General features: G+C 46.4%; 1 protein-coding gene across 1 annotated transcript in view; it reads right to left on the minus strand.

The window, feature by feature from the left end:
- FRMD6 (FERM domain containing 6) overlaps positions 1 to 8,532 on the minus strand; it is a 159,338-nt gene extending 150,806 nt beyond the window's left edge. Inside the window, exon 1 of the mRNA XM_083515214.1 lies at positions 8,270 to 8,532. The gene's annotated coding sequence lies outside the window, so the exon portion shown is untranslated. The remainder of the gene's footprint in view (positions 1 to 8,269) is intronic.
- Between the last annotated feature and the right edge of the window lie 1,210 nt (positions 8,533 to 9,742).

Below are 9,742 nucleotides of genomic sequence, written 5' to 3' on the forward strand. Positions count from 1 at the left end.
GCTGGAGGAGACTCTGGAGAGTCCCATGGACTGCAGGAAGATCTAACCCATCCATTCTGAAGGAGATCAGCCCTGAGTGCTCACTGGAAGGACAGATCGTGAAGCTGAGGCTCCAATACCTCATGAGAAGAGAAGACTCCCTGGAAAAGACCCTGATGTTGGGAAAGATGGAGGGCACAAGGAGAAGGGGACGACAGAGGACGAGATGGTGGGACAGTGTTCTCAAAGCTACCAGCATGAGTTTGACCAAACTGTGGGAGGCCGTGGAAGACAGGAGTGCCTGGCGTGCTCTAGTCCACGGGGTCACGAAGAGTCGGACACGACTAAACAACAACAACAACAACGCAACTCCCATCATCCTGATGGAACAACACTTCAGGGCTCCTGTCCCTGCTGCGTGGCTTTGGGGAGGGCCGGCCGTGCAGGTTTTTGAATCCTGGTGACATGTGAGAATGCCTGCCTCAGGCCCCGGAAGGCGGCTGCCGGTCAGAGTAGACTATATGGCATTAGATGGAGAAGCAGCCTGAGCCTGCCTGATCTGCATGTGTTGTGGGTTTGAGGGCAGAGCCCAGTTCAAGACCTGCCTATTCACCCCAGGTAGGGGCAGGGAATTGGTGGCCCTCCCAGTGCTGATGGACTCCCATCAGCCTCAAGAAGCAAGGCCGGTGGTCAGGAATGATGGGAGCTTGAGTCCACCAAAAACTGAAAGGGGCGCAGAGTCCTCATCCCTGGGTGGATCTGCACACAGGAAAACCCCCCGCTATAAATAAGTCAGAAATTAAATCATTATAACAAAAGGAAAGAAAACACTATGTAAAAATCACATAGAAAATTTGTTTGCTCTCCGGCGCCATCTGTTGTATTATATGTTCATAACACATTCAAAGTGTTGTTGTTTTGACTAATGTAGCTGAGCCCCCTGTCTACGGTGAAGAAGGTGTAGAGATAAAAAGCTTCTCTTCAAAAATGGACAGAAGCATAATTTCCCACCAAAAAAGAAGGGATAGGCAAGACCATGCAGAATTGGCAACGTTAACAGACAAAATAAGAGAACTTAATGAGGATTGCTTTTTTGGGAAGAAGGGGAGCCTTTTTCGGACTAAAGAAATACTATACAATGATGAACAAGCCAGCAGGATTCGAACTATGAGCAGCAGAAGAAATTGGAGATTATAGTAGTGTTGTTGTGGTATAAGAGAGAGAAGATAGGGTGCAGCGGAGGTAGAGAAATGAAATCACCATGGAAGTTGACAAAACAAAAGAATTCTTTTTTTACTATGTATTGAAATATATGTGTTAAACTTTGGACAACTTAATAAAACATAGGATAAACAGCTGTGGAGCTAAAAAGAAAAGAAGATACAGTGGTGCCTCGCAAGATGAAAAGAATCCATTCTGTGATTCTCTTCGTCTAGCGGTTTTTTCGTCTTGCGAAGCAAGCCCATTGATGGATTAGTGGATTAGCGCTATTAGCGGCTTGTAGCGGCTTTTAGTGGCTTATCAGATCAGCTGATAAGCGGCTTAGCGGCTTAGAAAAAGGGGGGGAAAGGAAAAAACCCCCGCAGGAACTCACAAGACATTTTCGTCTTGCAAAGCAAGCCCATAGGAGATTCGTTTTGCGAAGCACCTCCAAAACGGAAAACCCTTTCGTCTAGCGAGTTTTCCGTCTTGCAAGGCATTCGTCTTGCGGGGCACCACTGTAAATAAATAAAAATCCAGGCCTCCTCCTTTCTCTCCTCCTCCTCTTCCTCTTTCCCCAATTTTCTGGACCCCATCTCCTTGACCTACAAGCAACCCCTTTCTTCTTCGAGGTCTCCTGCCCTGAGGAAGGCACGGCAAAACACAGAACTCCAGCTGCCCCGACTCTGGCACGCTCAAGCCTGTCCTTCCGTTCCAAACTTGCTTGTCACGTCAGCTGAACAACCAGAAGTCTAAATTCCTTCTGGCTTGGCACCCTGATTGCGTTAAAATGTAAGGAGGAAGGTGGCCGGCCAAAGTTTTCAGCGCTGGGCAAAGGGAGATCTATAAGCAAAATGTGAGAGGGGAAGCGCATCAGGGGCCCGGTCCGAGGGCACATGATGCCCCCAGCTTGCCAGGTGCGGTCTGCTCACAAGGCAGAGTGAAACAGTCCCAGCAAAAGAAGAATGGACACAAAAACTTTATGGAATATGCAGAAATGGCGAAACGTACTGGGAAAATAAGAAATCGAGATAACAAACTTTTTAGAAAAGAGTGGAAACAGTTTATTGAATATTTACAAATAAACAGTAAACAGAAAAGAACATTGGCAGGATTATTGTAATAACCCGGAGCTTTACAAGAGTATGTATTTAAAGTAGAGGAATAAATGAATAAACTTAACTTCAAATTAACTTAATTTGGAACATGCAGGAAAATAGATGTAAGGAACCACAGAAAGAGGGGGAAGGAAGCAAGTTTTGTAATGTTAAAATGGTGGTAAAATTATTGAAATGTACAAAATTTAAAATCACGAAGAAGAAGAAGAAGAAGAAGAAGAAGAAGAAGAAGAAGAAGAAGAAGAAGAAGAAGAAGAAGAAGAAGAAGAATAGGTCTGCCTCAGCGGCAGAATCCCACGGGACAGCCGTCCCCGGAGAAATCCCAGAGCTCTGCAAGATTTCGTGAGAGTCTGGCGAGCGGTTGGTGAGATCTTGGAAGTGAGGCTTTGGCAAGGCAGCGGCAGTGGGGAGTCAGCACTGTCCCATTTGGCCTCAGGTGGCAAACCAGGACAGGTCAGCCCCAAAGCTGGTCTGGTCTGGTCTGGTTAGTGTCTGGACAGGAGAATGCTATGCTTCCTTGAGTTCTGTGCTGGCATATAAAGTTGCAGAGTCAATTAAAGGGAGAAGATGCAGAGCAGCTGGCTCCAGGCTGGCTCATTAGGCAAAGCAATATGTTGTTTGGGTGCAGGCAGACGCTCACCAGGCAATCTGCGATTGCCTCCCATGGAGACATGGCGTTGCCCTATCTAGCTTGGCAGAGTTTTCCCAAGGGGCGGGGAACTCCTTCCAGCTTCAGGGCCGCATTCCATCCTGGCCAACTTTCCAGGGGCCGCGTGGCAGGGATGGCAGGGGCCAGGTGCAAAAATGGACGAAACAACTCAGATGACTCTTGCAACGCAGCTACATTTTGGCCACACAAAAGCTAGAGTTTTCAAATCACACCCATATAGACGTCCATCCTCCACCCAAATTAATAATAATAATAATAATAATAATAATAATAATAATAATAATAATAAATTTTTTATACCCCACCCATCTGGCTGGGTTTCTCCAGCCACTCTGGGCGGCTTCCAACAGAATATTAAAAACATGATAAAACATCAACCATTAAAAACTTCCCTGAATAGGGCTGCCTTCAGATGTCTTCTACAAGTCAGATAGTTGTTCATTTCCTTGACATCTGATGGGAGGGCATTCCACAGGGAGGGTGCCACCACCGAGAAGGCCCTCTGCCTGGTTCCCTGTAACTTGGCTTCTTGCAGTGAGGGAACCACCAGAAGGCCCTCAGCGTTGGACCTCAGTGTCCGGGCTGAACGATGGGGGTGGAGACGCTCCTTCAGGTATACTGGACCAAGGCCGTTTAGGGCTTTAAAAGTCAGCCCAACACTTTGAATTGTGCTCGGAAACATTCTGGGAGCTAATGTAGCTCTTTCAAGACCGGTGTTATGTGGTCTCGGCGGGCGGTCCCAGTCACCAGTCTAGCTGCCACTTTCTGGATTACTTGCAGTTTCTGGGTCACCTTCAAAGGGAGCCCCACAGAGTGTGCATTGCAGTAGTCCAAGTGGGAGATAGCCAGAGCATGCACCACTCTGGTGAGACAGTCTGCGGGCAGGGAGGGTCTCATCCTGTGTACCAGATGGAGCTGGTAGACAGCCGCCCTGGACACAGAATTGACCTGTGCCTCCATGGACAGCTGTGAGTCCAAAATGACTCCCCGGCTGCACACCTGGTCCTTCAGGGGGCACAGTTACCCCATTCAGGACCAGGGAGTCCCACACACCCACCTGCCCCCGTCCCCCTAAAACAGTACTTCTGTCTTGTCAGGATTCAACCTCAGTCTGTTAGCTGCCATCCATCCTCCAACTGCCTCCCAAGGCATGATGGAGAACAGCAACAACCAGGAAAAGATAGACATAATATTTTACAAGGACAGGAAGAAACATCATGGACAGAATAATTGCCACACACAGGAAGAACAAGGATATAGTTTGAATGCTTCACCTGTAGCTTTATAAATCATTCAATGTGTCAATACGGATGGAAGTCATTAATATTGCAATTGTTGTATAAGGGATTGCTATTTTGATTGAAGTGTAATTGAAATTAATAAGATTTTGGAATGCAGAAATGAAGTAAATCATCAAGCCGTCAATTCTAGCATGAGGGGGGACAGGACACCTAAATTATATAACTTGGCATCTGAATGATTGGCATTAGCAATTGTACTCTAATTTGGCATTGTTATAATGAGGCTATTATTGAATTATTGTAACTGAAAACTAATAAAAATTATATATATGTTGCTCGCTGGAAAACGCTCCCCTTAGCCGTTAACACAAGCCTGCCAGGAAGAAGGAAGCATTGCAGATGCGTAAAGCTTGACTAAGGTTGTTGACAAACTGGGGATGGTTCGAGGACCCTGCAAAGATTAAGGGGTTGGGATGTTTTCCTGCAGTCAAGGCCTTCCCAAGCTGGCAATTATGGGCAGCTCTAGCATGTGGCTCAGCGAGGCGTTCAGAAATTGGCACCAGACAGTTTGCAAGCCCAGATCCCAGAGACGTTTCTTCCAGATCCTTCCCAGAAGAGAAATTCAATTTGGATGTCCTGCATTTGCAGGAATAAATACCTTACGAGCTCAGAGCTTGCCATCAGCACTGTGCTGGAGCAGAATGGCTGTCAGGCAGGCCAAATTTGCCTTTCATCGCAGTTCAGGATGCCCAGGGGAATTTTTCTGGCAGATGGCGATTAGGAATGGGCAAATCTGTCCATTTCAGTTTCCTTTCTGTTCTCAGTTCTCCAACTCAGTTCACCTGATTTCCACATCAGTTTGTGGTTGATTTATTTTTTAAAGACAGCACAATTTGTATGCATTTTGGTACACCTTCCCACCCTTAAATTTCACTACACAGTGGTGTGGGGTTTTTTTTGCCAGTTTCCCTCTTATACAATAAATTTTCACATGCTATTTTCACTAATATACACATTTCACACAGACTTTCCCCTAACTACACATTTTTGCATGCATTTTCTGGGTCGCAAATTGCATCACAAATTTCAAATTCAACATTCAATTGCAAGATGTGTTTTGTATTGTTAACTGCACTGCAAATCTGGTAGGTTTGCATTGAGAGACGGACTGAACCCCATGTTGGCCTGTGAGTCAGACCTTGCCTGCCTGAAGTGACTAACAGCATTTGCATCTGTTAACAACATTGTTTTATCCCAGTAGCTGCAAAGAAACTGTGTTTTTGTTCTGATGCACCACCTGGGTGACCGCATGCTCCAACAGCAATGGAATTCACCCTAGCAAAATAGATCGAGAGGCCTGTTTTGTGTTTCTTAAAATAGGTGCATGGGATCCAGTCATAACCCACTCTTAATGCAATGCCTTGCAGCTATGGACCGGAAGGTCTGTGGGCAAAATCCAGACTCCTGCAGAGTGCCAGTTCTCTCCCTTCCACACTGGAAAAATTCAAAGGAAGAGAACTCCATGGCTTGTCTTGTGATTGTGGCAGTGGGGCTTTCTGAGGGTCCAACCTGGGAGGGCCCCCGACCCATCACCCTCCATAACATGAGACCCCCATAAACCTAGTCACTGACTGTCCAATCTGTTCATTTAAATAAACTTTCAGTTAAAAAATACTTTATTCATAGTATTAAATCTCAAAAAATGTGTCCTTTTGAAAATTCAGAAAGCTTGAGATCATCTTGAGCCAGTGTGGTGTAGTGGTTAAGAGCGGTGGACTCGTAATCTGGGGAACCAGGTTCGCTTCCCCGCTCCTCCACCTGCAGCTGCTGGGTGACCTTGGGCCAGTCACACTTCTCTGAAGTCTCTCAGCCCCACTCACCTCACAGAGTGTTTGTTGTGGGGCAGGAAGGGAAAGGAGATTGTTAGCTGCTTTGAGACACCTTATGGTAGTGATAAAGCGGGATATCAAATCCAAATCCATCTTAATGCATGTCAGATCAACCTTTAGGTTCCCATTCCATGAACTTTGGGAATGTGACATTATTCGTTACATTTCTTTCTTTCTTTCTTTCTTTCTTTCTTTCTTTCTTTCTTTCTTTCTTTCTTTCTTTCTTTCTTTCTTTTATATCCCACCCTTTCCCCTATGGAACTCAAGGTGGTTCTTTCCCTCCTCATTAGCTCAGTCGGTAGAGCACCAGACTCATAATCACAAGGTCGTGGGTTTGAACCCTGTGCTGGGCCGAAGATTCCATGGGGCTACATTAAAAGCTTTTTGCAGCTTGATAATTAAATGTTGATCATTCTCTACTCTACTCAGATATTAATACTGCACAGTCTGAAGGGACAGGATGCATAAAAACGGAGTCCTTTTGGAATAAAAACATAATGAAGGCCTGCAAGTTAAATTCAGACTTTCGCTTGCAGAACTTTCTTTAGCAATATCACAAGAGCATCGAAGAGACATCCAAACACTTCATGATATCTTGTGCATATCATGGAATCGAGCCCCACACTGAACTGGTTTCACGGTGCTATTTTGTCGTTCTTCTGTCTGAACTGCCTCGGCGTTCCCTTTTATTTCTTTCCAATGAAAGCTGGTAGGTAAGCAAGCAACACCACAAACTCATTCTTGCTCAGCCGGTAGAGCATGAGACGCTTAGTCTCAGGTTTGTGTGTTCGAGCCCCACGTTGGGCAAAAGATTCCAGCATTTCAGGGGGTTGGACTAGATGACCCTCAGGGTCCCTTCCAACTCTACGTTTCTATTTAATCATCCAACAATCCTGTGAGGCTGGTTCGGTTGAGGGGCAGAGACTGGCCCAGGGAGAGCTTCATGGCTGAGTTGGAATTCAAACCTTGGCCTCCCAGGTTTTAGCCCACCACTCTAACCACTGAACCATCATTGGCTGTATAACTTGCTATAACCTCCGGGCTGGTAAAGAGAGCCTTAACCAACTTTGAGTCCTCCAGATTTTTGGACTACAACTCTCATCAGTCCTAGCCAGGTTGTATATCTGAGTCAAAATGGGCTTCCAAGACGTCTGACCTCTTCCATCACTATAGAAGATCCCCAACATTGACTTTCAAAGAGATGAAACTTGGAACCTTACCCTATGCCATCATCATCATCATTATAATTTACCTATTAAATTTGTATTCCGCCCTTCATCCGAAGATCACAACATAGAAATACAAAATGAGAACGCAAAATGCAAAATGAAAACAAGAACAAACACAAACCAATACCCCACTCACAGACACATTTAAAAGGCCTTAGGAGCAAATTTAAATCTTCACTTTGAGCTTTGTGCCCCAATCCCACTCGAACAGCCGCTGAAAATATTGCTTAGATGTAACCCAGTACCCAGAAAGTAAAGCAATGCGGAACATCTGCGTGCACAAACAAGGTATTGCAAATATGAAAAACATGGTATCTGGTTCCTAGTGAATGTCTAGTTTGCAGCTGTGGTTCCTAACCCAGTAAACGAGACAGGAGTCAGGCCACTCATCAAATTAATTGCACAGACAACTCATTGGAAGCTTGCAGCCTTACTACCTCAGAAGATTTGCAAACCCTGCTTTTCCCCCCAAAGGCAATCACTAATTCAGAATAAGTTTTAAAAGGGCAAAAAAAAATCTGAATGGGCACACCAAATTGAGTTATGAAATAAATTTTACATTTCCCTAACTGACCCTTCATGCCAGCTTTGTCCTGTGCTGTCAGTGAAGTTGCTCGATTTGGATTCCGGGGTTACCAGAAAATTGTAGAGCTGGGACACCCGAGGGTCATCTAGGCCAACCCCCTGCAAGGCAGGGATCTCAGATAAAGCGTCCATGACAGAGGGCCACCCAGCCTCCAAGGAAGGAGACCCGACCACCTTCTGAGGGACGTTTGCTCCACTGTTGAACAGCTCTAACCACCAGAAAGTTCTGCCTCGTGTTTATGTCATCAGATTTGAAGGAAATGCACCTCTCATCTTTACGGGATGCGAACAAGGCACTGTGCGCGAGAACCTCCAGCCTGCTTGCTTTCCAAAACAAAGCCCTGAAATCGTTCCCTACCTGGCGCCAGAGCAGTTTAGGTGCCGGGTCCTCGCTGCCGCTCCATGCTTAATCCCAGGCCATCCGTCGAGTGAGATGGAGAGCCATGGCCACCAAGAGAGAAGCTCTTCAGATGTCCCTCAGGGGACTACGTCCTCTCGACTCGGCCGCCTGAGAGGTGGTTGGTAGGACAGAAATGGCCGAGAAGATGGAGGTGTCAGAAGACGCCCACTCCAGCCTCTGCTGCTAGCAAAGGGAAGGGTGTTACTCACTGGGAATTACTGTACTATTAAGAGACCTACCCTGATTTGGTTGGCTTCCAAAACCTCGCTAGACATGTCCTTACCTGCTGTGAAGGAGTCAGCTCTGAAGCATAGAAGATGGGGGATGGGGAGGACTCTGAAGTTGGTTGGTTTTGGAGGTGAGGCTCAAGGCAAGGGAGCCTGGACGCTTCCCTATGTGAAATGGGGAGTGTGTGTGTGGATGTAGGGGGGAACAGAGCCAATATGTTAACATGGGCTGCATACCTGACCCAACATGAGCACTGGGATGCGGGGAGCTTGTTAGGGGCTTGGCTTCCCGCAGCGCAGATCGGCCTCAAATCAAGCTGCGACTCGTTTTCCCCAGAGACGTTAAGGAGCAGCTGGGATTAAGGAGCCGAGGAGGAATGTGGTTTGCTTGGTCCTGATGAGCCTCATACTGTACGGAGGCAGAGTCGCACGATGACAGATGGATAATCGCAGCCCCTTCATGTCTAATACCCCGGGATCGCGCGCTCAATCCGAACCCCGCTTGCAAGGAGATCGAGAACCGCAAAAGTCACCTTAAGCAGTCATTTGCTTGCTAATTTCTCTAGCATTAAGCAATTAGATTTCAAGAGCCACCGACTTAACATCTGCCTCTTGTAGGGTTTCCAAAAGCAGGGAAGGAAGTTTCAAGGAAAAGTTTTGCAGAAGCATGTCAAGTTTATAGCAGGATGTTGCAGTCTCTTATTTTTTTTTTTTAAAAAAAACCTAGCTGGTTTTTCCTCACCTGTGCACTGTGGGGACAGCTTTCCCATGAAATAGTCACTATTTGCCACTCTGATTACTGTAAAATGGGAGCAACTGTCCCTTCAAAGGTGCAAAACCTAAGATGATAAAACGCACTGGAAATTAGAAATGTTTCCCCCTTTTTTTTTAAGCCATGGAGGTAAGGCCTCCTTAAATTGAGGTTAACTGCATCTTTGCCAAATGCAAATTGCATCCCTTGGGGGGGGGGGAGGGTGTCCAACTAATACCAGGAATGCAGCAAGAACAGGGAGGGGCAGTTTAACCCCTTGCTCCCCTGCTGCGCTCCGGGTGAAAAGGGAACAGCTTCTTTGAAGGCTCTGTTTGCGCCGAGAGGAAATCCTGCGTTTTGCTTAAGAGCAGGATCAGTCCTGAGTCAGGCTGCTCTTTCCTAACCTCATTCTCCTGAACTGTGAAATGTGGGGTAAGTACCTTGGCCTCCCTT

Source organism: Podarcis liolepis (genome assembly GCF_965112155.1).
Source record: "Podarcis liolepis genome assembly, chromosome: 1".
NCBI classification, from domain to species: Eukaryota; Metazoa; Chordata; class Lepidosauria; order Squamata; family Lacertidae; genus Podarcis; species Podarcis liolepis.